We start from the raw sequence: 13,858 nt of genomic DNA on the forward strand, positions 1-13,858 counted from the left end.
ATGCGTTTCGCGTTGACGGTGTTAAGAGACTTTAAAGGTTGATCTCATCTACGCGAACTTTCACATGTAATTATCAAAATGTGCGTGATGAGAGAAGCAAATATATTTCCTTTTTTCTTGTTCGCCTGCAAAAATTAAGCAAATACCAGCAACGGCGTCAACGCGAATATTAAAAAACAGTTTACATTGCCTCATGGTTAGCACAGTAGCTGGCAGAGCAAGAAATGAAACTACACACTTGTGAGCAGAGTAAACCCACCCGATCGGCTCAAAGTGTTAATCAGATGTTACTCTGATCGGTTTTTTCTACCTCCGTTCAAAAAGAGCATATACATTACAGTGAACTAAGGATTAATACAGCAAAACAGCGCAGTAGGATATTGAGCACAGAACAGGATTCCCCAAAGAACAATTGCGATATTTTCACCAGCTAACTTGATCGCTCTAGCATATCATTTTATCAGGAGAAAATGATAGAAAGAGTCGGTGTATTCGAAAGCCTGTATTCCGGCGTGCACAATATGTGCTACAGATAGCCATATCTCTGGCTGCAGCGAAATTGGCAAACCTCAGGCCGTTATCGTTCGTACTAGAGTGGAGGCTACCAATCACGGGCGGAAGAAGTTCTCCTGCTCGAGCTGCGCATTTGCATCCCCGCTGACGATCTTGAAGTCGTGTCCTGAGCACTCATTATACGTCTTTTCCAGGAGCTCATAGAAATCCTCCTTCTCTTCATCGGGTTTATCGTTGGTCGGTGCGTACACATTTATCAGGCTGTAGTTGAAAAATTTGCCCTCAATTCTCAACACGCCGTATATTCACTGATCGATCTCCATCTAATGGCACACTTCACCTGCTTCCCTATATGCACGAAACCGGCTCCCCTTTCTGCTTTCACGCCGCCACTGTAGTAGATGTGGTACTTAAATGAAGTGCCCGCAATAGGATCTACTGCCCGGAATTCGCATTCTCCCGTTTTCGGCCACCTCACCTCCTGTATGGCAGCCACCTCCACATTCACCTTCTGAAGCTCTCTAGCCAGGATATCTGAACGTGCCGGTTCGAGTAGAGTCCTTACGTTTCAAGTACCGAGCTATGATTATTTGTTGTCCTTTTTCGTTCGCCTAGGTCCATGACGATTATTCCGTTCCGTATTAATATCTGTATTGTTCGTAGTATTTTACCTCCGGTATGCTGCCTTACTAGAGCTGCGATACCTAGTCTCGTCACGGGGCTGCCGTATTAGATATAGCTGGTGAAGCACCGCGTTTCGTAATTAAGCCGCCGCTCCTGGTCAGACGCTCCTAACATGGGGATACAGCCGCGTACGATCCCCCTTCCCAGTCAGTATACGACCATAGTTTCCACCAGGAATTGGTTACCCGATCTCCGCTAAGGTTACTCGTATCCCGGTCAGCACCTCGTGGAGGTTAGGATAGGAGTTGCTGGACAGATGTGAATGACCACAATGGGGTCTTGCAGACTCATAATCTGTTTATTGACTTCAAGGCGGCGTACGATACAGTGAAACGCAACGAGCAGTGGTTAATTATGCTTGAACATGGCTTTCCAACAAAACTAATTAGACTGCTAAGTGCGACTCTTAACGGTTTCACATCATGCGTCAGGACGCGTCTGTGACGTTAGATGGTTTAAAGCAAGGTGACGAGCGCTCGAACTTGATTTTTAATAAAGCTTTAGAAGATACAATACGAAGGGCAGGTGTGCAGAGCAGCAGCACCATCATCATGAAGTCTCACATGCTTCTGGGCTTCGCGGATGACATTGATATAATTGGTGGTAATCTTAGAGCTGTTGAGGAGGCCTTTACGGCTCTCAGAAGAGAAGCTGCAAGACTTGGGCTCACCATAAACACTGCCAAAACGAAGTACTTGGTGGCTGGCAGAGAACATGGTAGTTCTGTGGGTGTTGGTGATGCGGTAGAGGATAGTTTTGAAGTGGTCGACGAATTTGTTTATCTTGGTACTCTCATGACATGTGACAATGAGGTGAGTCGCGAGGTAAAGAGATGGATTGCGGCAGCGAATAGGGCTTATTACGGATTGCGTAGCCAGCTTAGGTCCCGTAGTATACAGATCCGTACGAAATTTGCGGTCTATAAGACTCTGATTCTGATTCTGATTCCGATCGGGAAACTAGAAAATAGGGTGTGGCGCAGGCGCATTAATCACGAGCTGTACGAAGTATACAAACACGCTGAGATTTTCAAGTTAATGAAACACAGCAGGTTACGGTGAGCTTGCCACGAAGCACGGATGGTGGATGAGCGTCCGACATAGATGATATTTAGCAGAGAAATGGGTAGAGGCCGACGACTTCGAGGCAGACCTCGCACGCGGTGAATGTGTGCTGTCTACGAAGATGCCAGAGCAGCGGGTGTAAGGGGAGACTGGGGAGGAGCAGCCCAAGACCGAGTTTTGTGGAGGCGTAATCTGGATTCGGCATAGGATCCCAACGATCTGTCGCCATAAAAGTAAAGTAAGTATCCAGCTTTCTACAAGCGGTAATGGCGGACAGTGAACGCAGCCCATTTTGACGTTTTATTGAGGTTAGGTAATTTTTAATCACAGTAACGGAGTAGCAAATATAACAATGTCGTAACGTAGCGTAGCAACTTCAACAAACAACGTGCGTTTTACAATTTAAATTTCGTCTATTTATTAATGTTACGAGCCTACGTTACAGCGTGTTTATGTTTTTCGGGTTACGTTCGCCTGTACCGCTCGTGGAAAGCTGGATAAGGATGTGACATTTCTAGCGAGTTGACCCAGACATGATCCGGATCAGCTCGCCAGAAATGTCAGTTTTTCACATAAACTATAACACATAAAACTTAAATCAAATATCCAGGACAAGATCGATCACACCCAAATTTACCTGTACTAGTTGACCTTAAGGTGAAACTGTGTTGAAGCCAAAATGGCCGACTTCTTTTTCTTTTATTTATTTGCATAAATATAGGCAGGTAAAACGAAAGTAGTTTTACAAGCTCTTTTTTTTTCAATTGACGAAGAAACGCAAATATTTTCGAGAATTGAAAGGAGAACAGTCAAGGTGTATTACATTGTTGCTGATTGATATTCGATTACTTTGAATTATATTTATTTCATAAAAATATATTGATCAAATGTATTATAGATTTGAAACACTTTCAATTGTATTATAGCTTGTTTTTGCAGAGAATTATAATGTTTACTGTTGACGAGGAGGAGGACCTATACATACTTCTTTCCGAACTAATTGGACGCAGAAGAAAATTTATAGTTCTGAGTGCGTTTGTTTAATTTGCATTTAATTTTGTTCACTTCACCAAGATTAGAATTACACTCATTATCTCCTAATGGAGTAACGAATAACCTACATAGGGTGGATGTCCGAATGTGGAACGAATAACCCGAATCAACAAATTTGATCAATTTGCCATCATGCGAGTGTCCGCACCCTTCATAACAAGCACGTGACAAACAGATGAATGAACGGAGATAGAGGGTAAGCTTGAAAAATTGCACTGGCTCCCCTTGCCAGTGATAATGCATGATATTACGTATGCAAAACAAAGGGGGAGTCCCGACGACGAAAAATGACCCGGTAAAGGCGAAAATAATGGCACGAAATTCCCAATCTAGTGAGTACAAGTGCGAGGCCAACAAACTCGTGATATTGTGGTAAAATTTTATTTCTCGGTGCGGTTCGTGCCAGAACTGGAAGAGGTTATACAGCCCTTGTAAGAAATTTAATACTTCATAATGTTAACACGGATGTTCTCTTTACTACATGCACGAGAACAGAAGAAATGTTTATTTCTGGTACGGTGGAGCTTTGTGCGTAAGTATTATATCACATACACAGATGTAGCAATGGTAGAAATCAATTAAGAAAGTTTTGCGTACGATATGTGAAAATCGCATTATCGAGTTTCATAATAACAAAAGTACTTGCCGTATTGTTATAATTCCATTCTGAACCATCACATTTGTAAATGATAATATGATTGTTACTTAAATAACAGAAATATTTAATTGCTAAAACAATTGATCATAAAATTTACTGTTAAGGATTGTTTTATTCAGTTTATCTTAAATCAACAAGATTTCGATTGTAACATAAACTCTTGAAATTTTCTAAACTAAGTCACACACTACACGGAAATAATCGAAAAGTACTACGTTGGAACCGTGCACAATCAAATGGGTTTAAGTCAATTAGAGCTGCAAAAATCGGGTCTACGAAGTCATTTTTACTCAAATATGATATGCATCGAAGAGCGGTAGGAATAGGTTTCGCACGTTATTTATCATTCGAGCAAAGCACACGATGGCAACCACAAACGGTCGGAAATCCGTAATTTCATGAACAACTGCCCTTTCTACGTGCGCTCTATATTTCCATACTGGCATTTGCTTTCTCGGTGTTTACCGCTTTGAAGCTCTGAAGGCTGGAAATACCTTCGACTGTCCTGAGGCATTGATGCTGCCGCATTCCATCCTTGGCTGCATCGTATTTAACATGTTTTTTTTCTAGCTAGTTTAGTTAGTCAGATTCTTTGCAGAAAATTGTGCATAACTTGTGCATCTTAGCCATACGTGAAGAGAAGATGGCCGATGTCGTAAATGGTATTTCGCAATAGTGAGTGTGACCCAAGGAAAAAAAAGATCATCAAGAATGCTAGAATCCACGAAGAAGAAAAAAACTATGCATAGGTCATGGCTTTTCGCACGACTATGCAACTGCTTGCTATCTAATTAATCCCCTGGATCACTCAACAATTTAATGATCCTAAAAGACCCACTTATTATGTGTTATATGTAAAAAACACATACGCGCTTTAAACTCTACGGAGCTATCGCCCCGGGCAGTTTTCTAAACTAGGGTACATACGCCTCATATTACAAGCTTGTAGTGGAAAAAACGAAGGGTACGCCTGGTACCTAGTGGTACATGGAGATATTCCCTTTTTGATGCGCCTTTTGTCTTTTGCTCCAGTTGTTGCATGCCAGCGTTGGAAAGCCGGAGGCAAATTTGAGCTTCAGTAGAAGCAGGCCGCTACGGGGCTATTTGAAAAATATTTCATACCGTTGGAACGTCCGGTGCATAATTATTTTTCCATTTCTCTTTGGTTGAACATTAGATATGGAAATGCCTGCACAGTTTATGCCTTATATCGTATTTATTTATACTTGGGGGGCACGAGGAATTCGGAATTGAATTTCGTTGGAAGTGAGCTGCAGTAATTGAATCGATTGTTTAGGATTAATATGTTTCGTGTTATATTGGTAGTATTCCAGTGAAACAACATAATAACCTCATGCAAAATTGATGAAAAATCTCTCTTGGGCAGAAATATGTATTTTAGTAGGTACCATAATATAATAAAACAATCCTGAACCGGAGAGATTTGGAAACATCCAGTAATATTCGACTGATTTTATTCCCTAACAAATGATTTTTCATTCTTCTTGTCATTCTACTGCGTTTATATGAATGAATTGTTTGTCTTTCTAATGAATTTATTACAAAATATTTAAAAAACGATTTTGGTCGAGAATTCATAAGAATTTCACTTGACCTGTATTCTAATGCATCAACTGCAATAAATCTATGTAATCCAAACGTACTAAACAGTTTTATGATAACACAGTCTCTATAAAAACTTGGAATATCAGAGCCGAAATTACCCACCGATAGTTTCCATAAAACAAGTAAAAACCCATTTGAATAAGACATAGAAAAGTCATTTCTGTGATTACTTACAGTATATTTCTCAAACAATCGTTCGAACAATCAGATTACATCTTTCTGCATTTGGACGGGTGCTTGGTTGATTTTCCAATCGATTACTGCAAAAATGACGAAAATCGGTTGGAAACTGACTGAGCTTAAAACGGTTGAAAATGGACAATTTTTGTGACTCTCTCGATGTTTTTGGTTTTTAAAATTGGATCCCTGTAATGAAATTGGTCCCCTGTATATGTTGCCGTAAGACGTAATTCTACGTCAAAAAAATTCTTTTCCACATATGAAATCAGGTGACTTGGTAGAGAAAAAAATCACAACTTCAGAGCATCGCCAAATAAGCTCAAGTGAGCGTTAATGGGTTGTTACACTGATAAACGATATGACAACTAATAAAGTTATTTCCATTTCTGTATTGGACTGATTTATAGTTTTCTTTTGATGCCATTTTTAACGATATCCACTATGAAATCAAAATTAAGGGTAACCCAAGAAGCCAGATTTATTTTATGGAGAAATCTTTTATCTGTCTCATTTTGCTTCAATTCATCTCGGTACAAAATAAATATATTAACAAGATAAATATATACTTATATGTAAAATATTCCAAAAAAATGCCTAGAAGTATCTGAAGTGCTATCAATAATTACAGTCTACAGTTTGTTGTTTTACTAGAATTTACATAACATAAGGATAGCTGATCATTTTTATCTAATTTTCCGCTATTCAGGCAATACTTATGTAAATCTAAATGAAACAGGTTAAAGAAATAGGTTTGTTATTCGAACTAAAATATTTAAAAGACAGCTCTGCTGTGGGCTAGCGTTTCGACGTAAGCGCCAGAAGCACAAAATCGCTCCAGAAGCGATATATTCCAAATCGTACGCAAATTAACAGAAGCGCTTTTATTAGCATTCTGATCTGATAGAACCTGAGTGAATATGTTAAAAAATGTATCCCATTGTTCTAACACGTTTATTTTCATAAATGCATTGAGTTATACCATCAACGTCACTTTTCCTGCAAAATAACAAAACCATTTCAACGTTTTTCACGAAAACTGACGTAGGTGTGCCTGAATAGTCAAGTTTTCCATGCGTACTGGTCGGTAGTCAGCAGCAAAAAACATAGTCAAAACACGTGAATCGACCTCATAACTGCTACGCAATGCTATACAAAATGCGGGCAAAAAGTTGGCGCGAAAAATGCATTGCAGCGCAGCATTCCACAAGCATGGTACGGTATTCTATCCATGCCTCACCGTCACGCCTATCAAAATAGCGCTAACATCACTTCTTATTTTTGATAAGTATCTTGAAATGGGCAACCTATACTATAGTAATACGTAAAAAACGAAATTTGAAAATTTGGCGCTTACATCAAAATCCCAGCTCACGGCAGGCTGGATAACCAAAGTTTTCGTTTCCGTCATTGAAATTATCGATGTTGATCACAATTCAAGAGTTTTGAGCTCGTTTTCTTCAACTGGTTGAAATAGGCGCCAATGATTAAGCCGTTTTTACCCTACCTAATGATCGCCATTTCTCGTTATTCTCACCCTGGTTACATAACAAATTAGATCAAATTAAAGATAGTATCGATTAGACTAGCTTTGAGACCAGTCATTTCCAAACATGAATAACTAAATGTTGACTTGCAGGAAACAAGTTTGGTTCCATTTGTTCAGGACAAAAAACATTAGGGCCTGCTCTACAACATATTTATTTTATAATATTTTGAAAACTGCTCTACCATGCTGCCTGCTACATAAGAGCAAAGCCGGGAGAAAAGTAAACGTTAGAAAAGGATTTGGACGCTCTAAATACACTAAAGTCTTTTTTACGCGGGGGATACGCAGCGTGCAAAAAACGCGTCCAATACCGCGTACATCCCGAGCTACGCGTGAAAAAAAACACGTAAATTTCGAAATTCTTGTAAAAACCGCGTAAATTCTGAAATCCGCGTAAAAAACTTCAACTAAAGGTTCCTAATTTTTTCTTCGCTAGAGGCTTCTAATGTTTTCTACTAATTGCTTTCGAAAAAGAATCAATAGCAACGCCATTTTCCCTTGCGAGTAGAGCTGAAAATCAAGAATTGATTCGTCTATATGCTGAAAGCATTCTACTATGAGTAATTCAGAAGTAAACACAATTCGAAACAATCGGCAGAGACCAGCCGAATGAAAAGGTACAATGATAGGAAATTCGGAGCATTGGAACTCAGCGCGAACCAGCACGGGAGGGCATCTTAGAACTGCAAAATGTAAAGGTGGAAGTTGTAGCCATCCAAGAACTGAGGTCCCTGAAGACGGGTGAACGTCAGTTCCGGGTGGTTTCTATCCGGGCACTCCTGTCCCGGGAACGACACCAGTTCCGACAGAGGTGAACGAAGTGTCGGTTTCGTCATACGATGAAAACAGTTCAAGCGGGTCATTAGGTGGAGGCCTGTTAGTGACCGTTTTGTGTGTTGAGAATCAAGAGCAGATTCTTCAATTACAGCGTGACTAATGCACCGACAAACGACAAATCAGATGACTTGAAGGAGGAGTTATATGAGCTTCTCGATGAAACATATGGAGAGTGCCCACAACATGATATTAAGATCTTCACCAGGGACCCAAACGCATAGGTCGGAATGTAATAATTTTCCGTCCAATTATTGGCATACACAGTCTCCATGCTCTGAGTGATAAAAATGGAGAATTCGGCTGAATATTCAGCGGTTGCCATCTGACGGAGTTGCTCCTGAGTACACCTTGAAGATTTACGAATGGATTGGTGAACCGGCTTGGATGAGATCAAGGAAGCTTGGAAAAAGCAAAAAAGCCGCAAAACAACCGGAAAGGACGGCATTCCACTCGAAGTCGGGAGTAAGCAGCATTTACATAGCCACAAACAGAGACTTTCACACAAGTTTCTCTCATTGATTCAAAAATGACGGTGCTCCGCCAAATATTTTGATTTATCCCTGGAAAGATAGTCAACAGTGCGTCAGCTTTTTCTCGTTTTTTCTAATCAATAAAGACATATGAAACATATAAATAAAAAAGTTGGATTTTCAATCACTTGAAAGTCGGGAATCATTTTGACGTATAATTATTTTTTTACGTATATCGAAATATGATTATCTGGAAAAAAACATACCTACACTTTGGTAGAAATTTATTTCGGAAAAATAGTTATACCTAATAATTCTTCATTCATATCGATATAAAAAATCAATACCAGAAATGAATCGATACTTTGCAATTGGTTAATGAAAGCTCCGTTCGACAAGTAGCTGGCGCTCATGTAAACTTAAGGATTCTTCGAAGTTAAGCAAACCAACATGTTTTAAATGGATTAGAAAGTACCGTGAAACGGGGTAACATTGATATTTTTTTTCACTTTTTCGTGAGTATTTATATATTTCACAACTGAAATTACAGGTTTCATGTTTTTAGAACCAGTACTGGCATCCTCAGAACTTGAGAAGTTAGTTTTCAAATCCCTTCGAAAATCTTGAACAATAAAAATATTTTTTCATCGTTGTTTTAATTTTCCTTATTTGAGGTAAATTTGATCAGTTTAGAGACGCTTTCCGGACTGACATCACGTTCTCCTTAACTGCTCTTACTGCGGAGGATAGTCCTGTCCTTGCACCTAGCCGCGGTATGTACTGCGAGGCATTTTTATGCCAAATGTAGTTTTACCTTTCGATGATGAAAAACGTAAACGTTGGTCGCTAAAGTTGCCAAAAGTATTTTGTAAGTCAATAATCGTTGTGAAATGTTTGTGTTCTGAAAACGTATGTTGATCATATATGCATGTATCAATAGGCCAGATCTAGCATCTTACGTTCTATGCATAAAACTGGACATTCTTAACAAATATAATATAATTAACTGTAAATGTAATAAATTTGACTGAAATTTTTTATAGTTGATTGCGAAAATAAATAACGAATCTGGAAAACATGTCAATGAATGCAAAATGTGCAATATTCGACTAGTATAAAGTGTTTTTTTTTTGGCACTTACTTAATTTTAAAATTTGGTCATCAAAACAATAAAAAATTTCAACCAATACAATATTGTTCAGACCTCGAATGACACAAGACTAAGATGTTATACTCAAATTTAGCAAAAGTAATCACGGAGCAGTTTTGTTTCAACTATTCATGAGAAGGGTAAAACAGATCAATGTTATCTCGCTGATCAATGATACCCCGTTTTACGGTATGTTAAATACTTATACTTATAGTTTGATAACTAGATTTCCTTTAAACATTCTTCAAAACTGTAGTATGCATACCTTTTGTTCTGGGCCATAGCATTACATAAAAGTTGTATGTAGATATAATTTTGTATACCTCCGAGCGATCCTGATAATTTTTCCCGAGTGTACAAGTTTCTTCCTCTGATGAAGTATCACTGACCTAATGTAACAACACAAAGATTCAACATATGAAATGTTCATTTAAATGCAGGGGTTACATACTTTTCTGCCCGAAAAAAATGAAAAAAGTTTGAATATTTAGCCCGGGGGACAAGTAACTTGTGGGACTCCCTTTTCAGTTGTCAAAATTTTAATTAAGGAATGTGTCATATAATAGCTTGCGTAAATGAAGGTTTGACAACAAATAATTAGTGTAAGATAGCGTTTCTTTTCTCACCTATCTTTTATGTCTGGGTTCTTATCAATCATAATACCCTTATTATTTTATCACTATCATCTTACTTAGGGATTTCGACCCCAGGAAACGAGAAAGCTTTTCTAAGCTTCTGAGCTTCATAGCCGCAAGGTTACAGAGTCCGCTTTGACAAGCGAATGGTGATAGGTTCGAATCTTAGTAGAACCAAACCATTCGTTCGCAAAAAGGACATTAGGTATGGGTTTATTCTCAGGCTCTTCCACACAAAATCTTCTCTCCAGATTTAATAACCTCTCGTCTAAAGCTTCGATGCTATCATAGACTATAGCATGTCTGCGCTGTTAGAGTAATAGCTTGCAGAAGGATATGATAGAATCGATAAGGAAGAAAGTTGGTTACTAAATCTGAATGAGAAGACAAAAAGTACTATAACTTCCCTCCAGGCTTAATAACCACTGGTCTAAAGCTTCGATAATATCATAGACTATAGCACGTTATATGCTTATAGAGTGATATGATAAGGTCGATAAGGTAGGAAGTAGGTTACTAAGTCTGAAGGAGAAGACAAAAAGCGATATTACACGGAGCAGGTTACTTCTCAATAAGTAGCACTGCAAAATGGTAAAAAAAAAGAAATGTGCAAACAGCCAAAACGCCCGGACAATGCCACAATAGATCAAACAACTACTGGTCGCAATGGGGTCCACACAAAAAAAAAAGCTTTAAACTGCCGAAAGTAGACACTAACAAACGATGAATCCAAATGGTAATACCAACTATACTGCCGTGAATCGTATATCAGTCCCATCTGCGAAATGATCGAACGGAGAAAACTGCGAGAAAGATGTTTAATGAATGTTTAATTCAATAAAATACGATCCGCTTAGAATATTATTGTTTTTTCTTCTCAGATTGATGGATTTTAATGTTTTTGTTACTTTCGTTTCATAAAAAGTCAATTTATAACAATTGCAATGGAATAAATTATAGTGGGACTGATATGCGATTATTTTGCATTAAGGCGTGTAAAATAATCGCCTCATAATCCCAGTCTTTATGACCACTGAGAATGAATCAGTTTGTTGCTGTTTATAGTTATCAAACTTGTTAATTTTGCTGGAAGAGAATCATTCTTAAGGTGTGAAAATATTGTTTAATCTCGTGCAAAATATCCTCGTCAGATCTGGTCCGTGCTTGTTACGCAGATAGCTTGGTTAAAGATTGTCTCAGTTTGGATCTGGCTCTTTTTGATGACTTTTCATATATTTTTTCGTGTAGTTTTACTCAAAATTAACAAGGAAGAATAGGATGTTGTGGGAAAAAGCATTTGAACTTTGAATATAAGCGTTATTTTTTAAAATATTCATTGTGGGACTGGTACGATTACTTTTAAGATGGGACAAACTGACCTAATATTTTTTGAGAATTTTTCAGAACATATTATGTTATTTTCCACATTAATTTTGTAAAGCATTGCCGTTTCTAACCTCTGATGGTCGTTATTCAAAATCGACGAAAATTCAGATGAGATTGATATGCGTTTCACGACAGTTTACTATCCTTCGCACGTGAAAATCGATCGAAACAATATTTAAGAAAGTTGTTTTCACTATTTCAGTTTTGTTCTAATCTTCATACTCTACACTATCTAGTGATAGTGTACCCCTTCAATTCGATATAGAGATTTCTGATGTTATTGCATGTTTTTTCCCTATCCGTGAAGGTTCTTCATCATTCTGTTTCCTGCTTTCGCATTTAGAGACAGTTTTCTTTTAGGAATGTTTTTTTATATACCGATTGAATCTGGTTTAAAAGATTTTTTTCTCGAAAGAATACCAGATCTCTTTTATGTATTTCTAGGAAACTTGGCATCAAAAACATGGTTTCGATCTCGACAAGCTATGTCCCCCGCATTTTTTATCGGACAAAAAAGTCAACTTCTTACCCCTTTTGAGACTCTACTTCCGAGTCAAAGGTCGAAATTTCCTCATACATCCCATATCCGTAGACAAAGAGTTAAGAAATGACACATGTTCAGGGCCGTGTTTGCAAATGGTTACGCAATCTTGCTCATCATCGCCCAGAAGTGTACACAATTTCGAAAGGATCTAAAATGTAAACTCGATGTAAACTCGAATTTGAATTTGGATTTGAATAAAACATTCATGGGAATCGGGAATCCCACCAAAATAAAATTTCCCCGGAAATTTCATCTTCGGACGTCCCTGGTAGGACGCTCTACTCGTCAGTGACTGTGGGCGAGGAGAATTGTTCGTCTTTTCTTCTGTAATGATTGACGAGGTGTAGAAATCGTTGCCACACAGTTTATATGGCGACGTTTTCTGCGACGAATTCGGCGCGTTTTGTTTTAAAAGAAACAGACTATAAGAAGAAACTTCTGAATATGATATTGAACTTCTGAATATGATATTAAACCGTCCTCGCTGGTTTAGCACGTATGAACACAGGCTTACTAATGTGAAAACATTAAAAACTATGTCAAACCAAATTATCAATAAGTTCCGACAAAAATCGTTGCAATCCTCAATTACAACGATTATCTCACTTTATAATCAGTAAGATAGAAGTAAGATTGGGTTAAGGTTTAATTTTAAATTCATTTTATTTACTTGATAAGTAGGTTTACAATTTTCATATAATTATATTCACTTAACTGCAGAAGTAATTACAATCTTTCTATGAAATAATTTTTTTTTAAATATATGTAATAGTGTTGATATGTCACCGTTTGTGGCTGAACACACAATATAAATTCTGAATAAATATTAGTAAATAATTATTTCATCACGAAACATCCCCCCCTATTTAAAAAAATCACTAACCTTCAACGATTTCTGTTGGTTAATAGTCTGAGTAGATATTTGCAGAAAAGCCGTTATAAAAAACTGTTTTACACTAAAAAAACGTTATTTCTTGTAGGCCAAAAATAACATCATCACTGCGAATGTGCACGTATTTTTTTGTTTTGGTTAATATCTAAGACAAGACGTGACAGCTGGTCACCGTTACATTCAACCAATTTGAACCGGCTGCTGATTGGCTGAATTCGATAACGCAATCGTCACGTAGAAAATACAACGAGGTTACTTTTCACTGTAAAGCAGTGATGCTGGAGAGTCATAATTTAGCTATTAAAATTGTTCATAAATAATGATGCAAAAGTATGCAAGGTACATGATATTACCAAGTAATGTATTTCACTGTTATAACTTTAAAAATGCATTGATTAATCGTTTATTACTATTTCGGTTGAAGTCCAAGAAACTTAGAAAGAAAAAAATTGGGTACCAAGAAACTTAGGAAGAAAAAATTTGATAATAGAAGTATGCTTTATTGAACATAAAATAATAAATAAGAATTGAGTATTATTCGCCTATATATTGCAATTTTAATTTGTTTTATTTTCATTGACCTGCAGAAGTTGTTAAAAATAATCATTCTGGCATCAACG

Source organism: Wyeomyia smithii, chromosome 3, assembly GCF_029784165.1.
Source record: "Wyeomyia smithii strain HCP4-BCI-WySm-NY-G18 chromosome 3, ASM2978416v1, whole genome shotgun sequence".
NCBI classification, from domain to species: Eukaryota; Metazoa; Arthropoda; class Insecta; order Diptera; family Culicidae; genus Wyeomyia; species Wyeomyia smithii.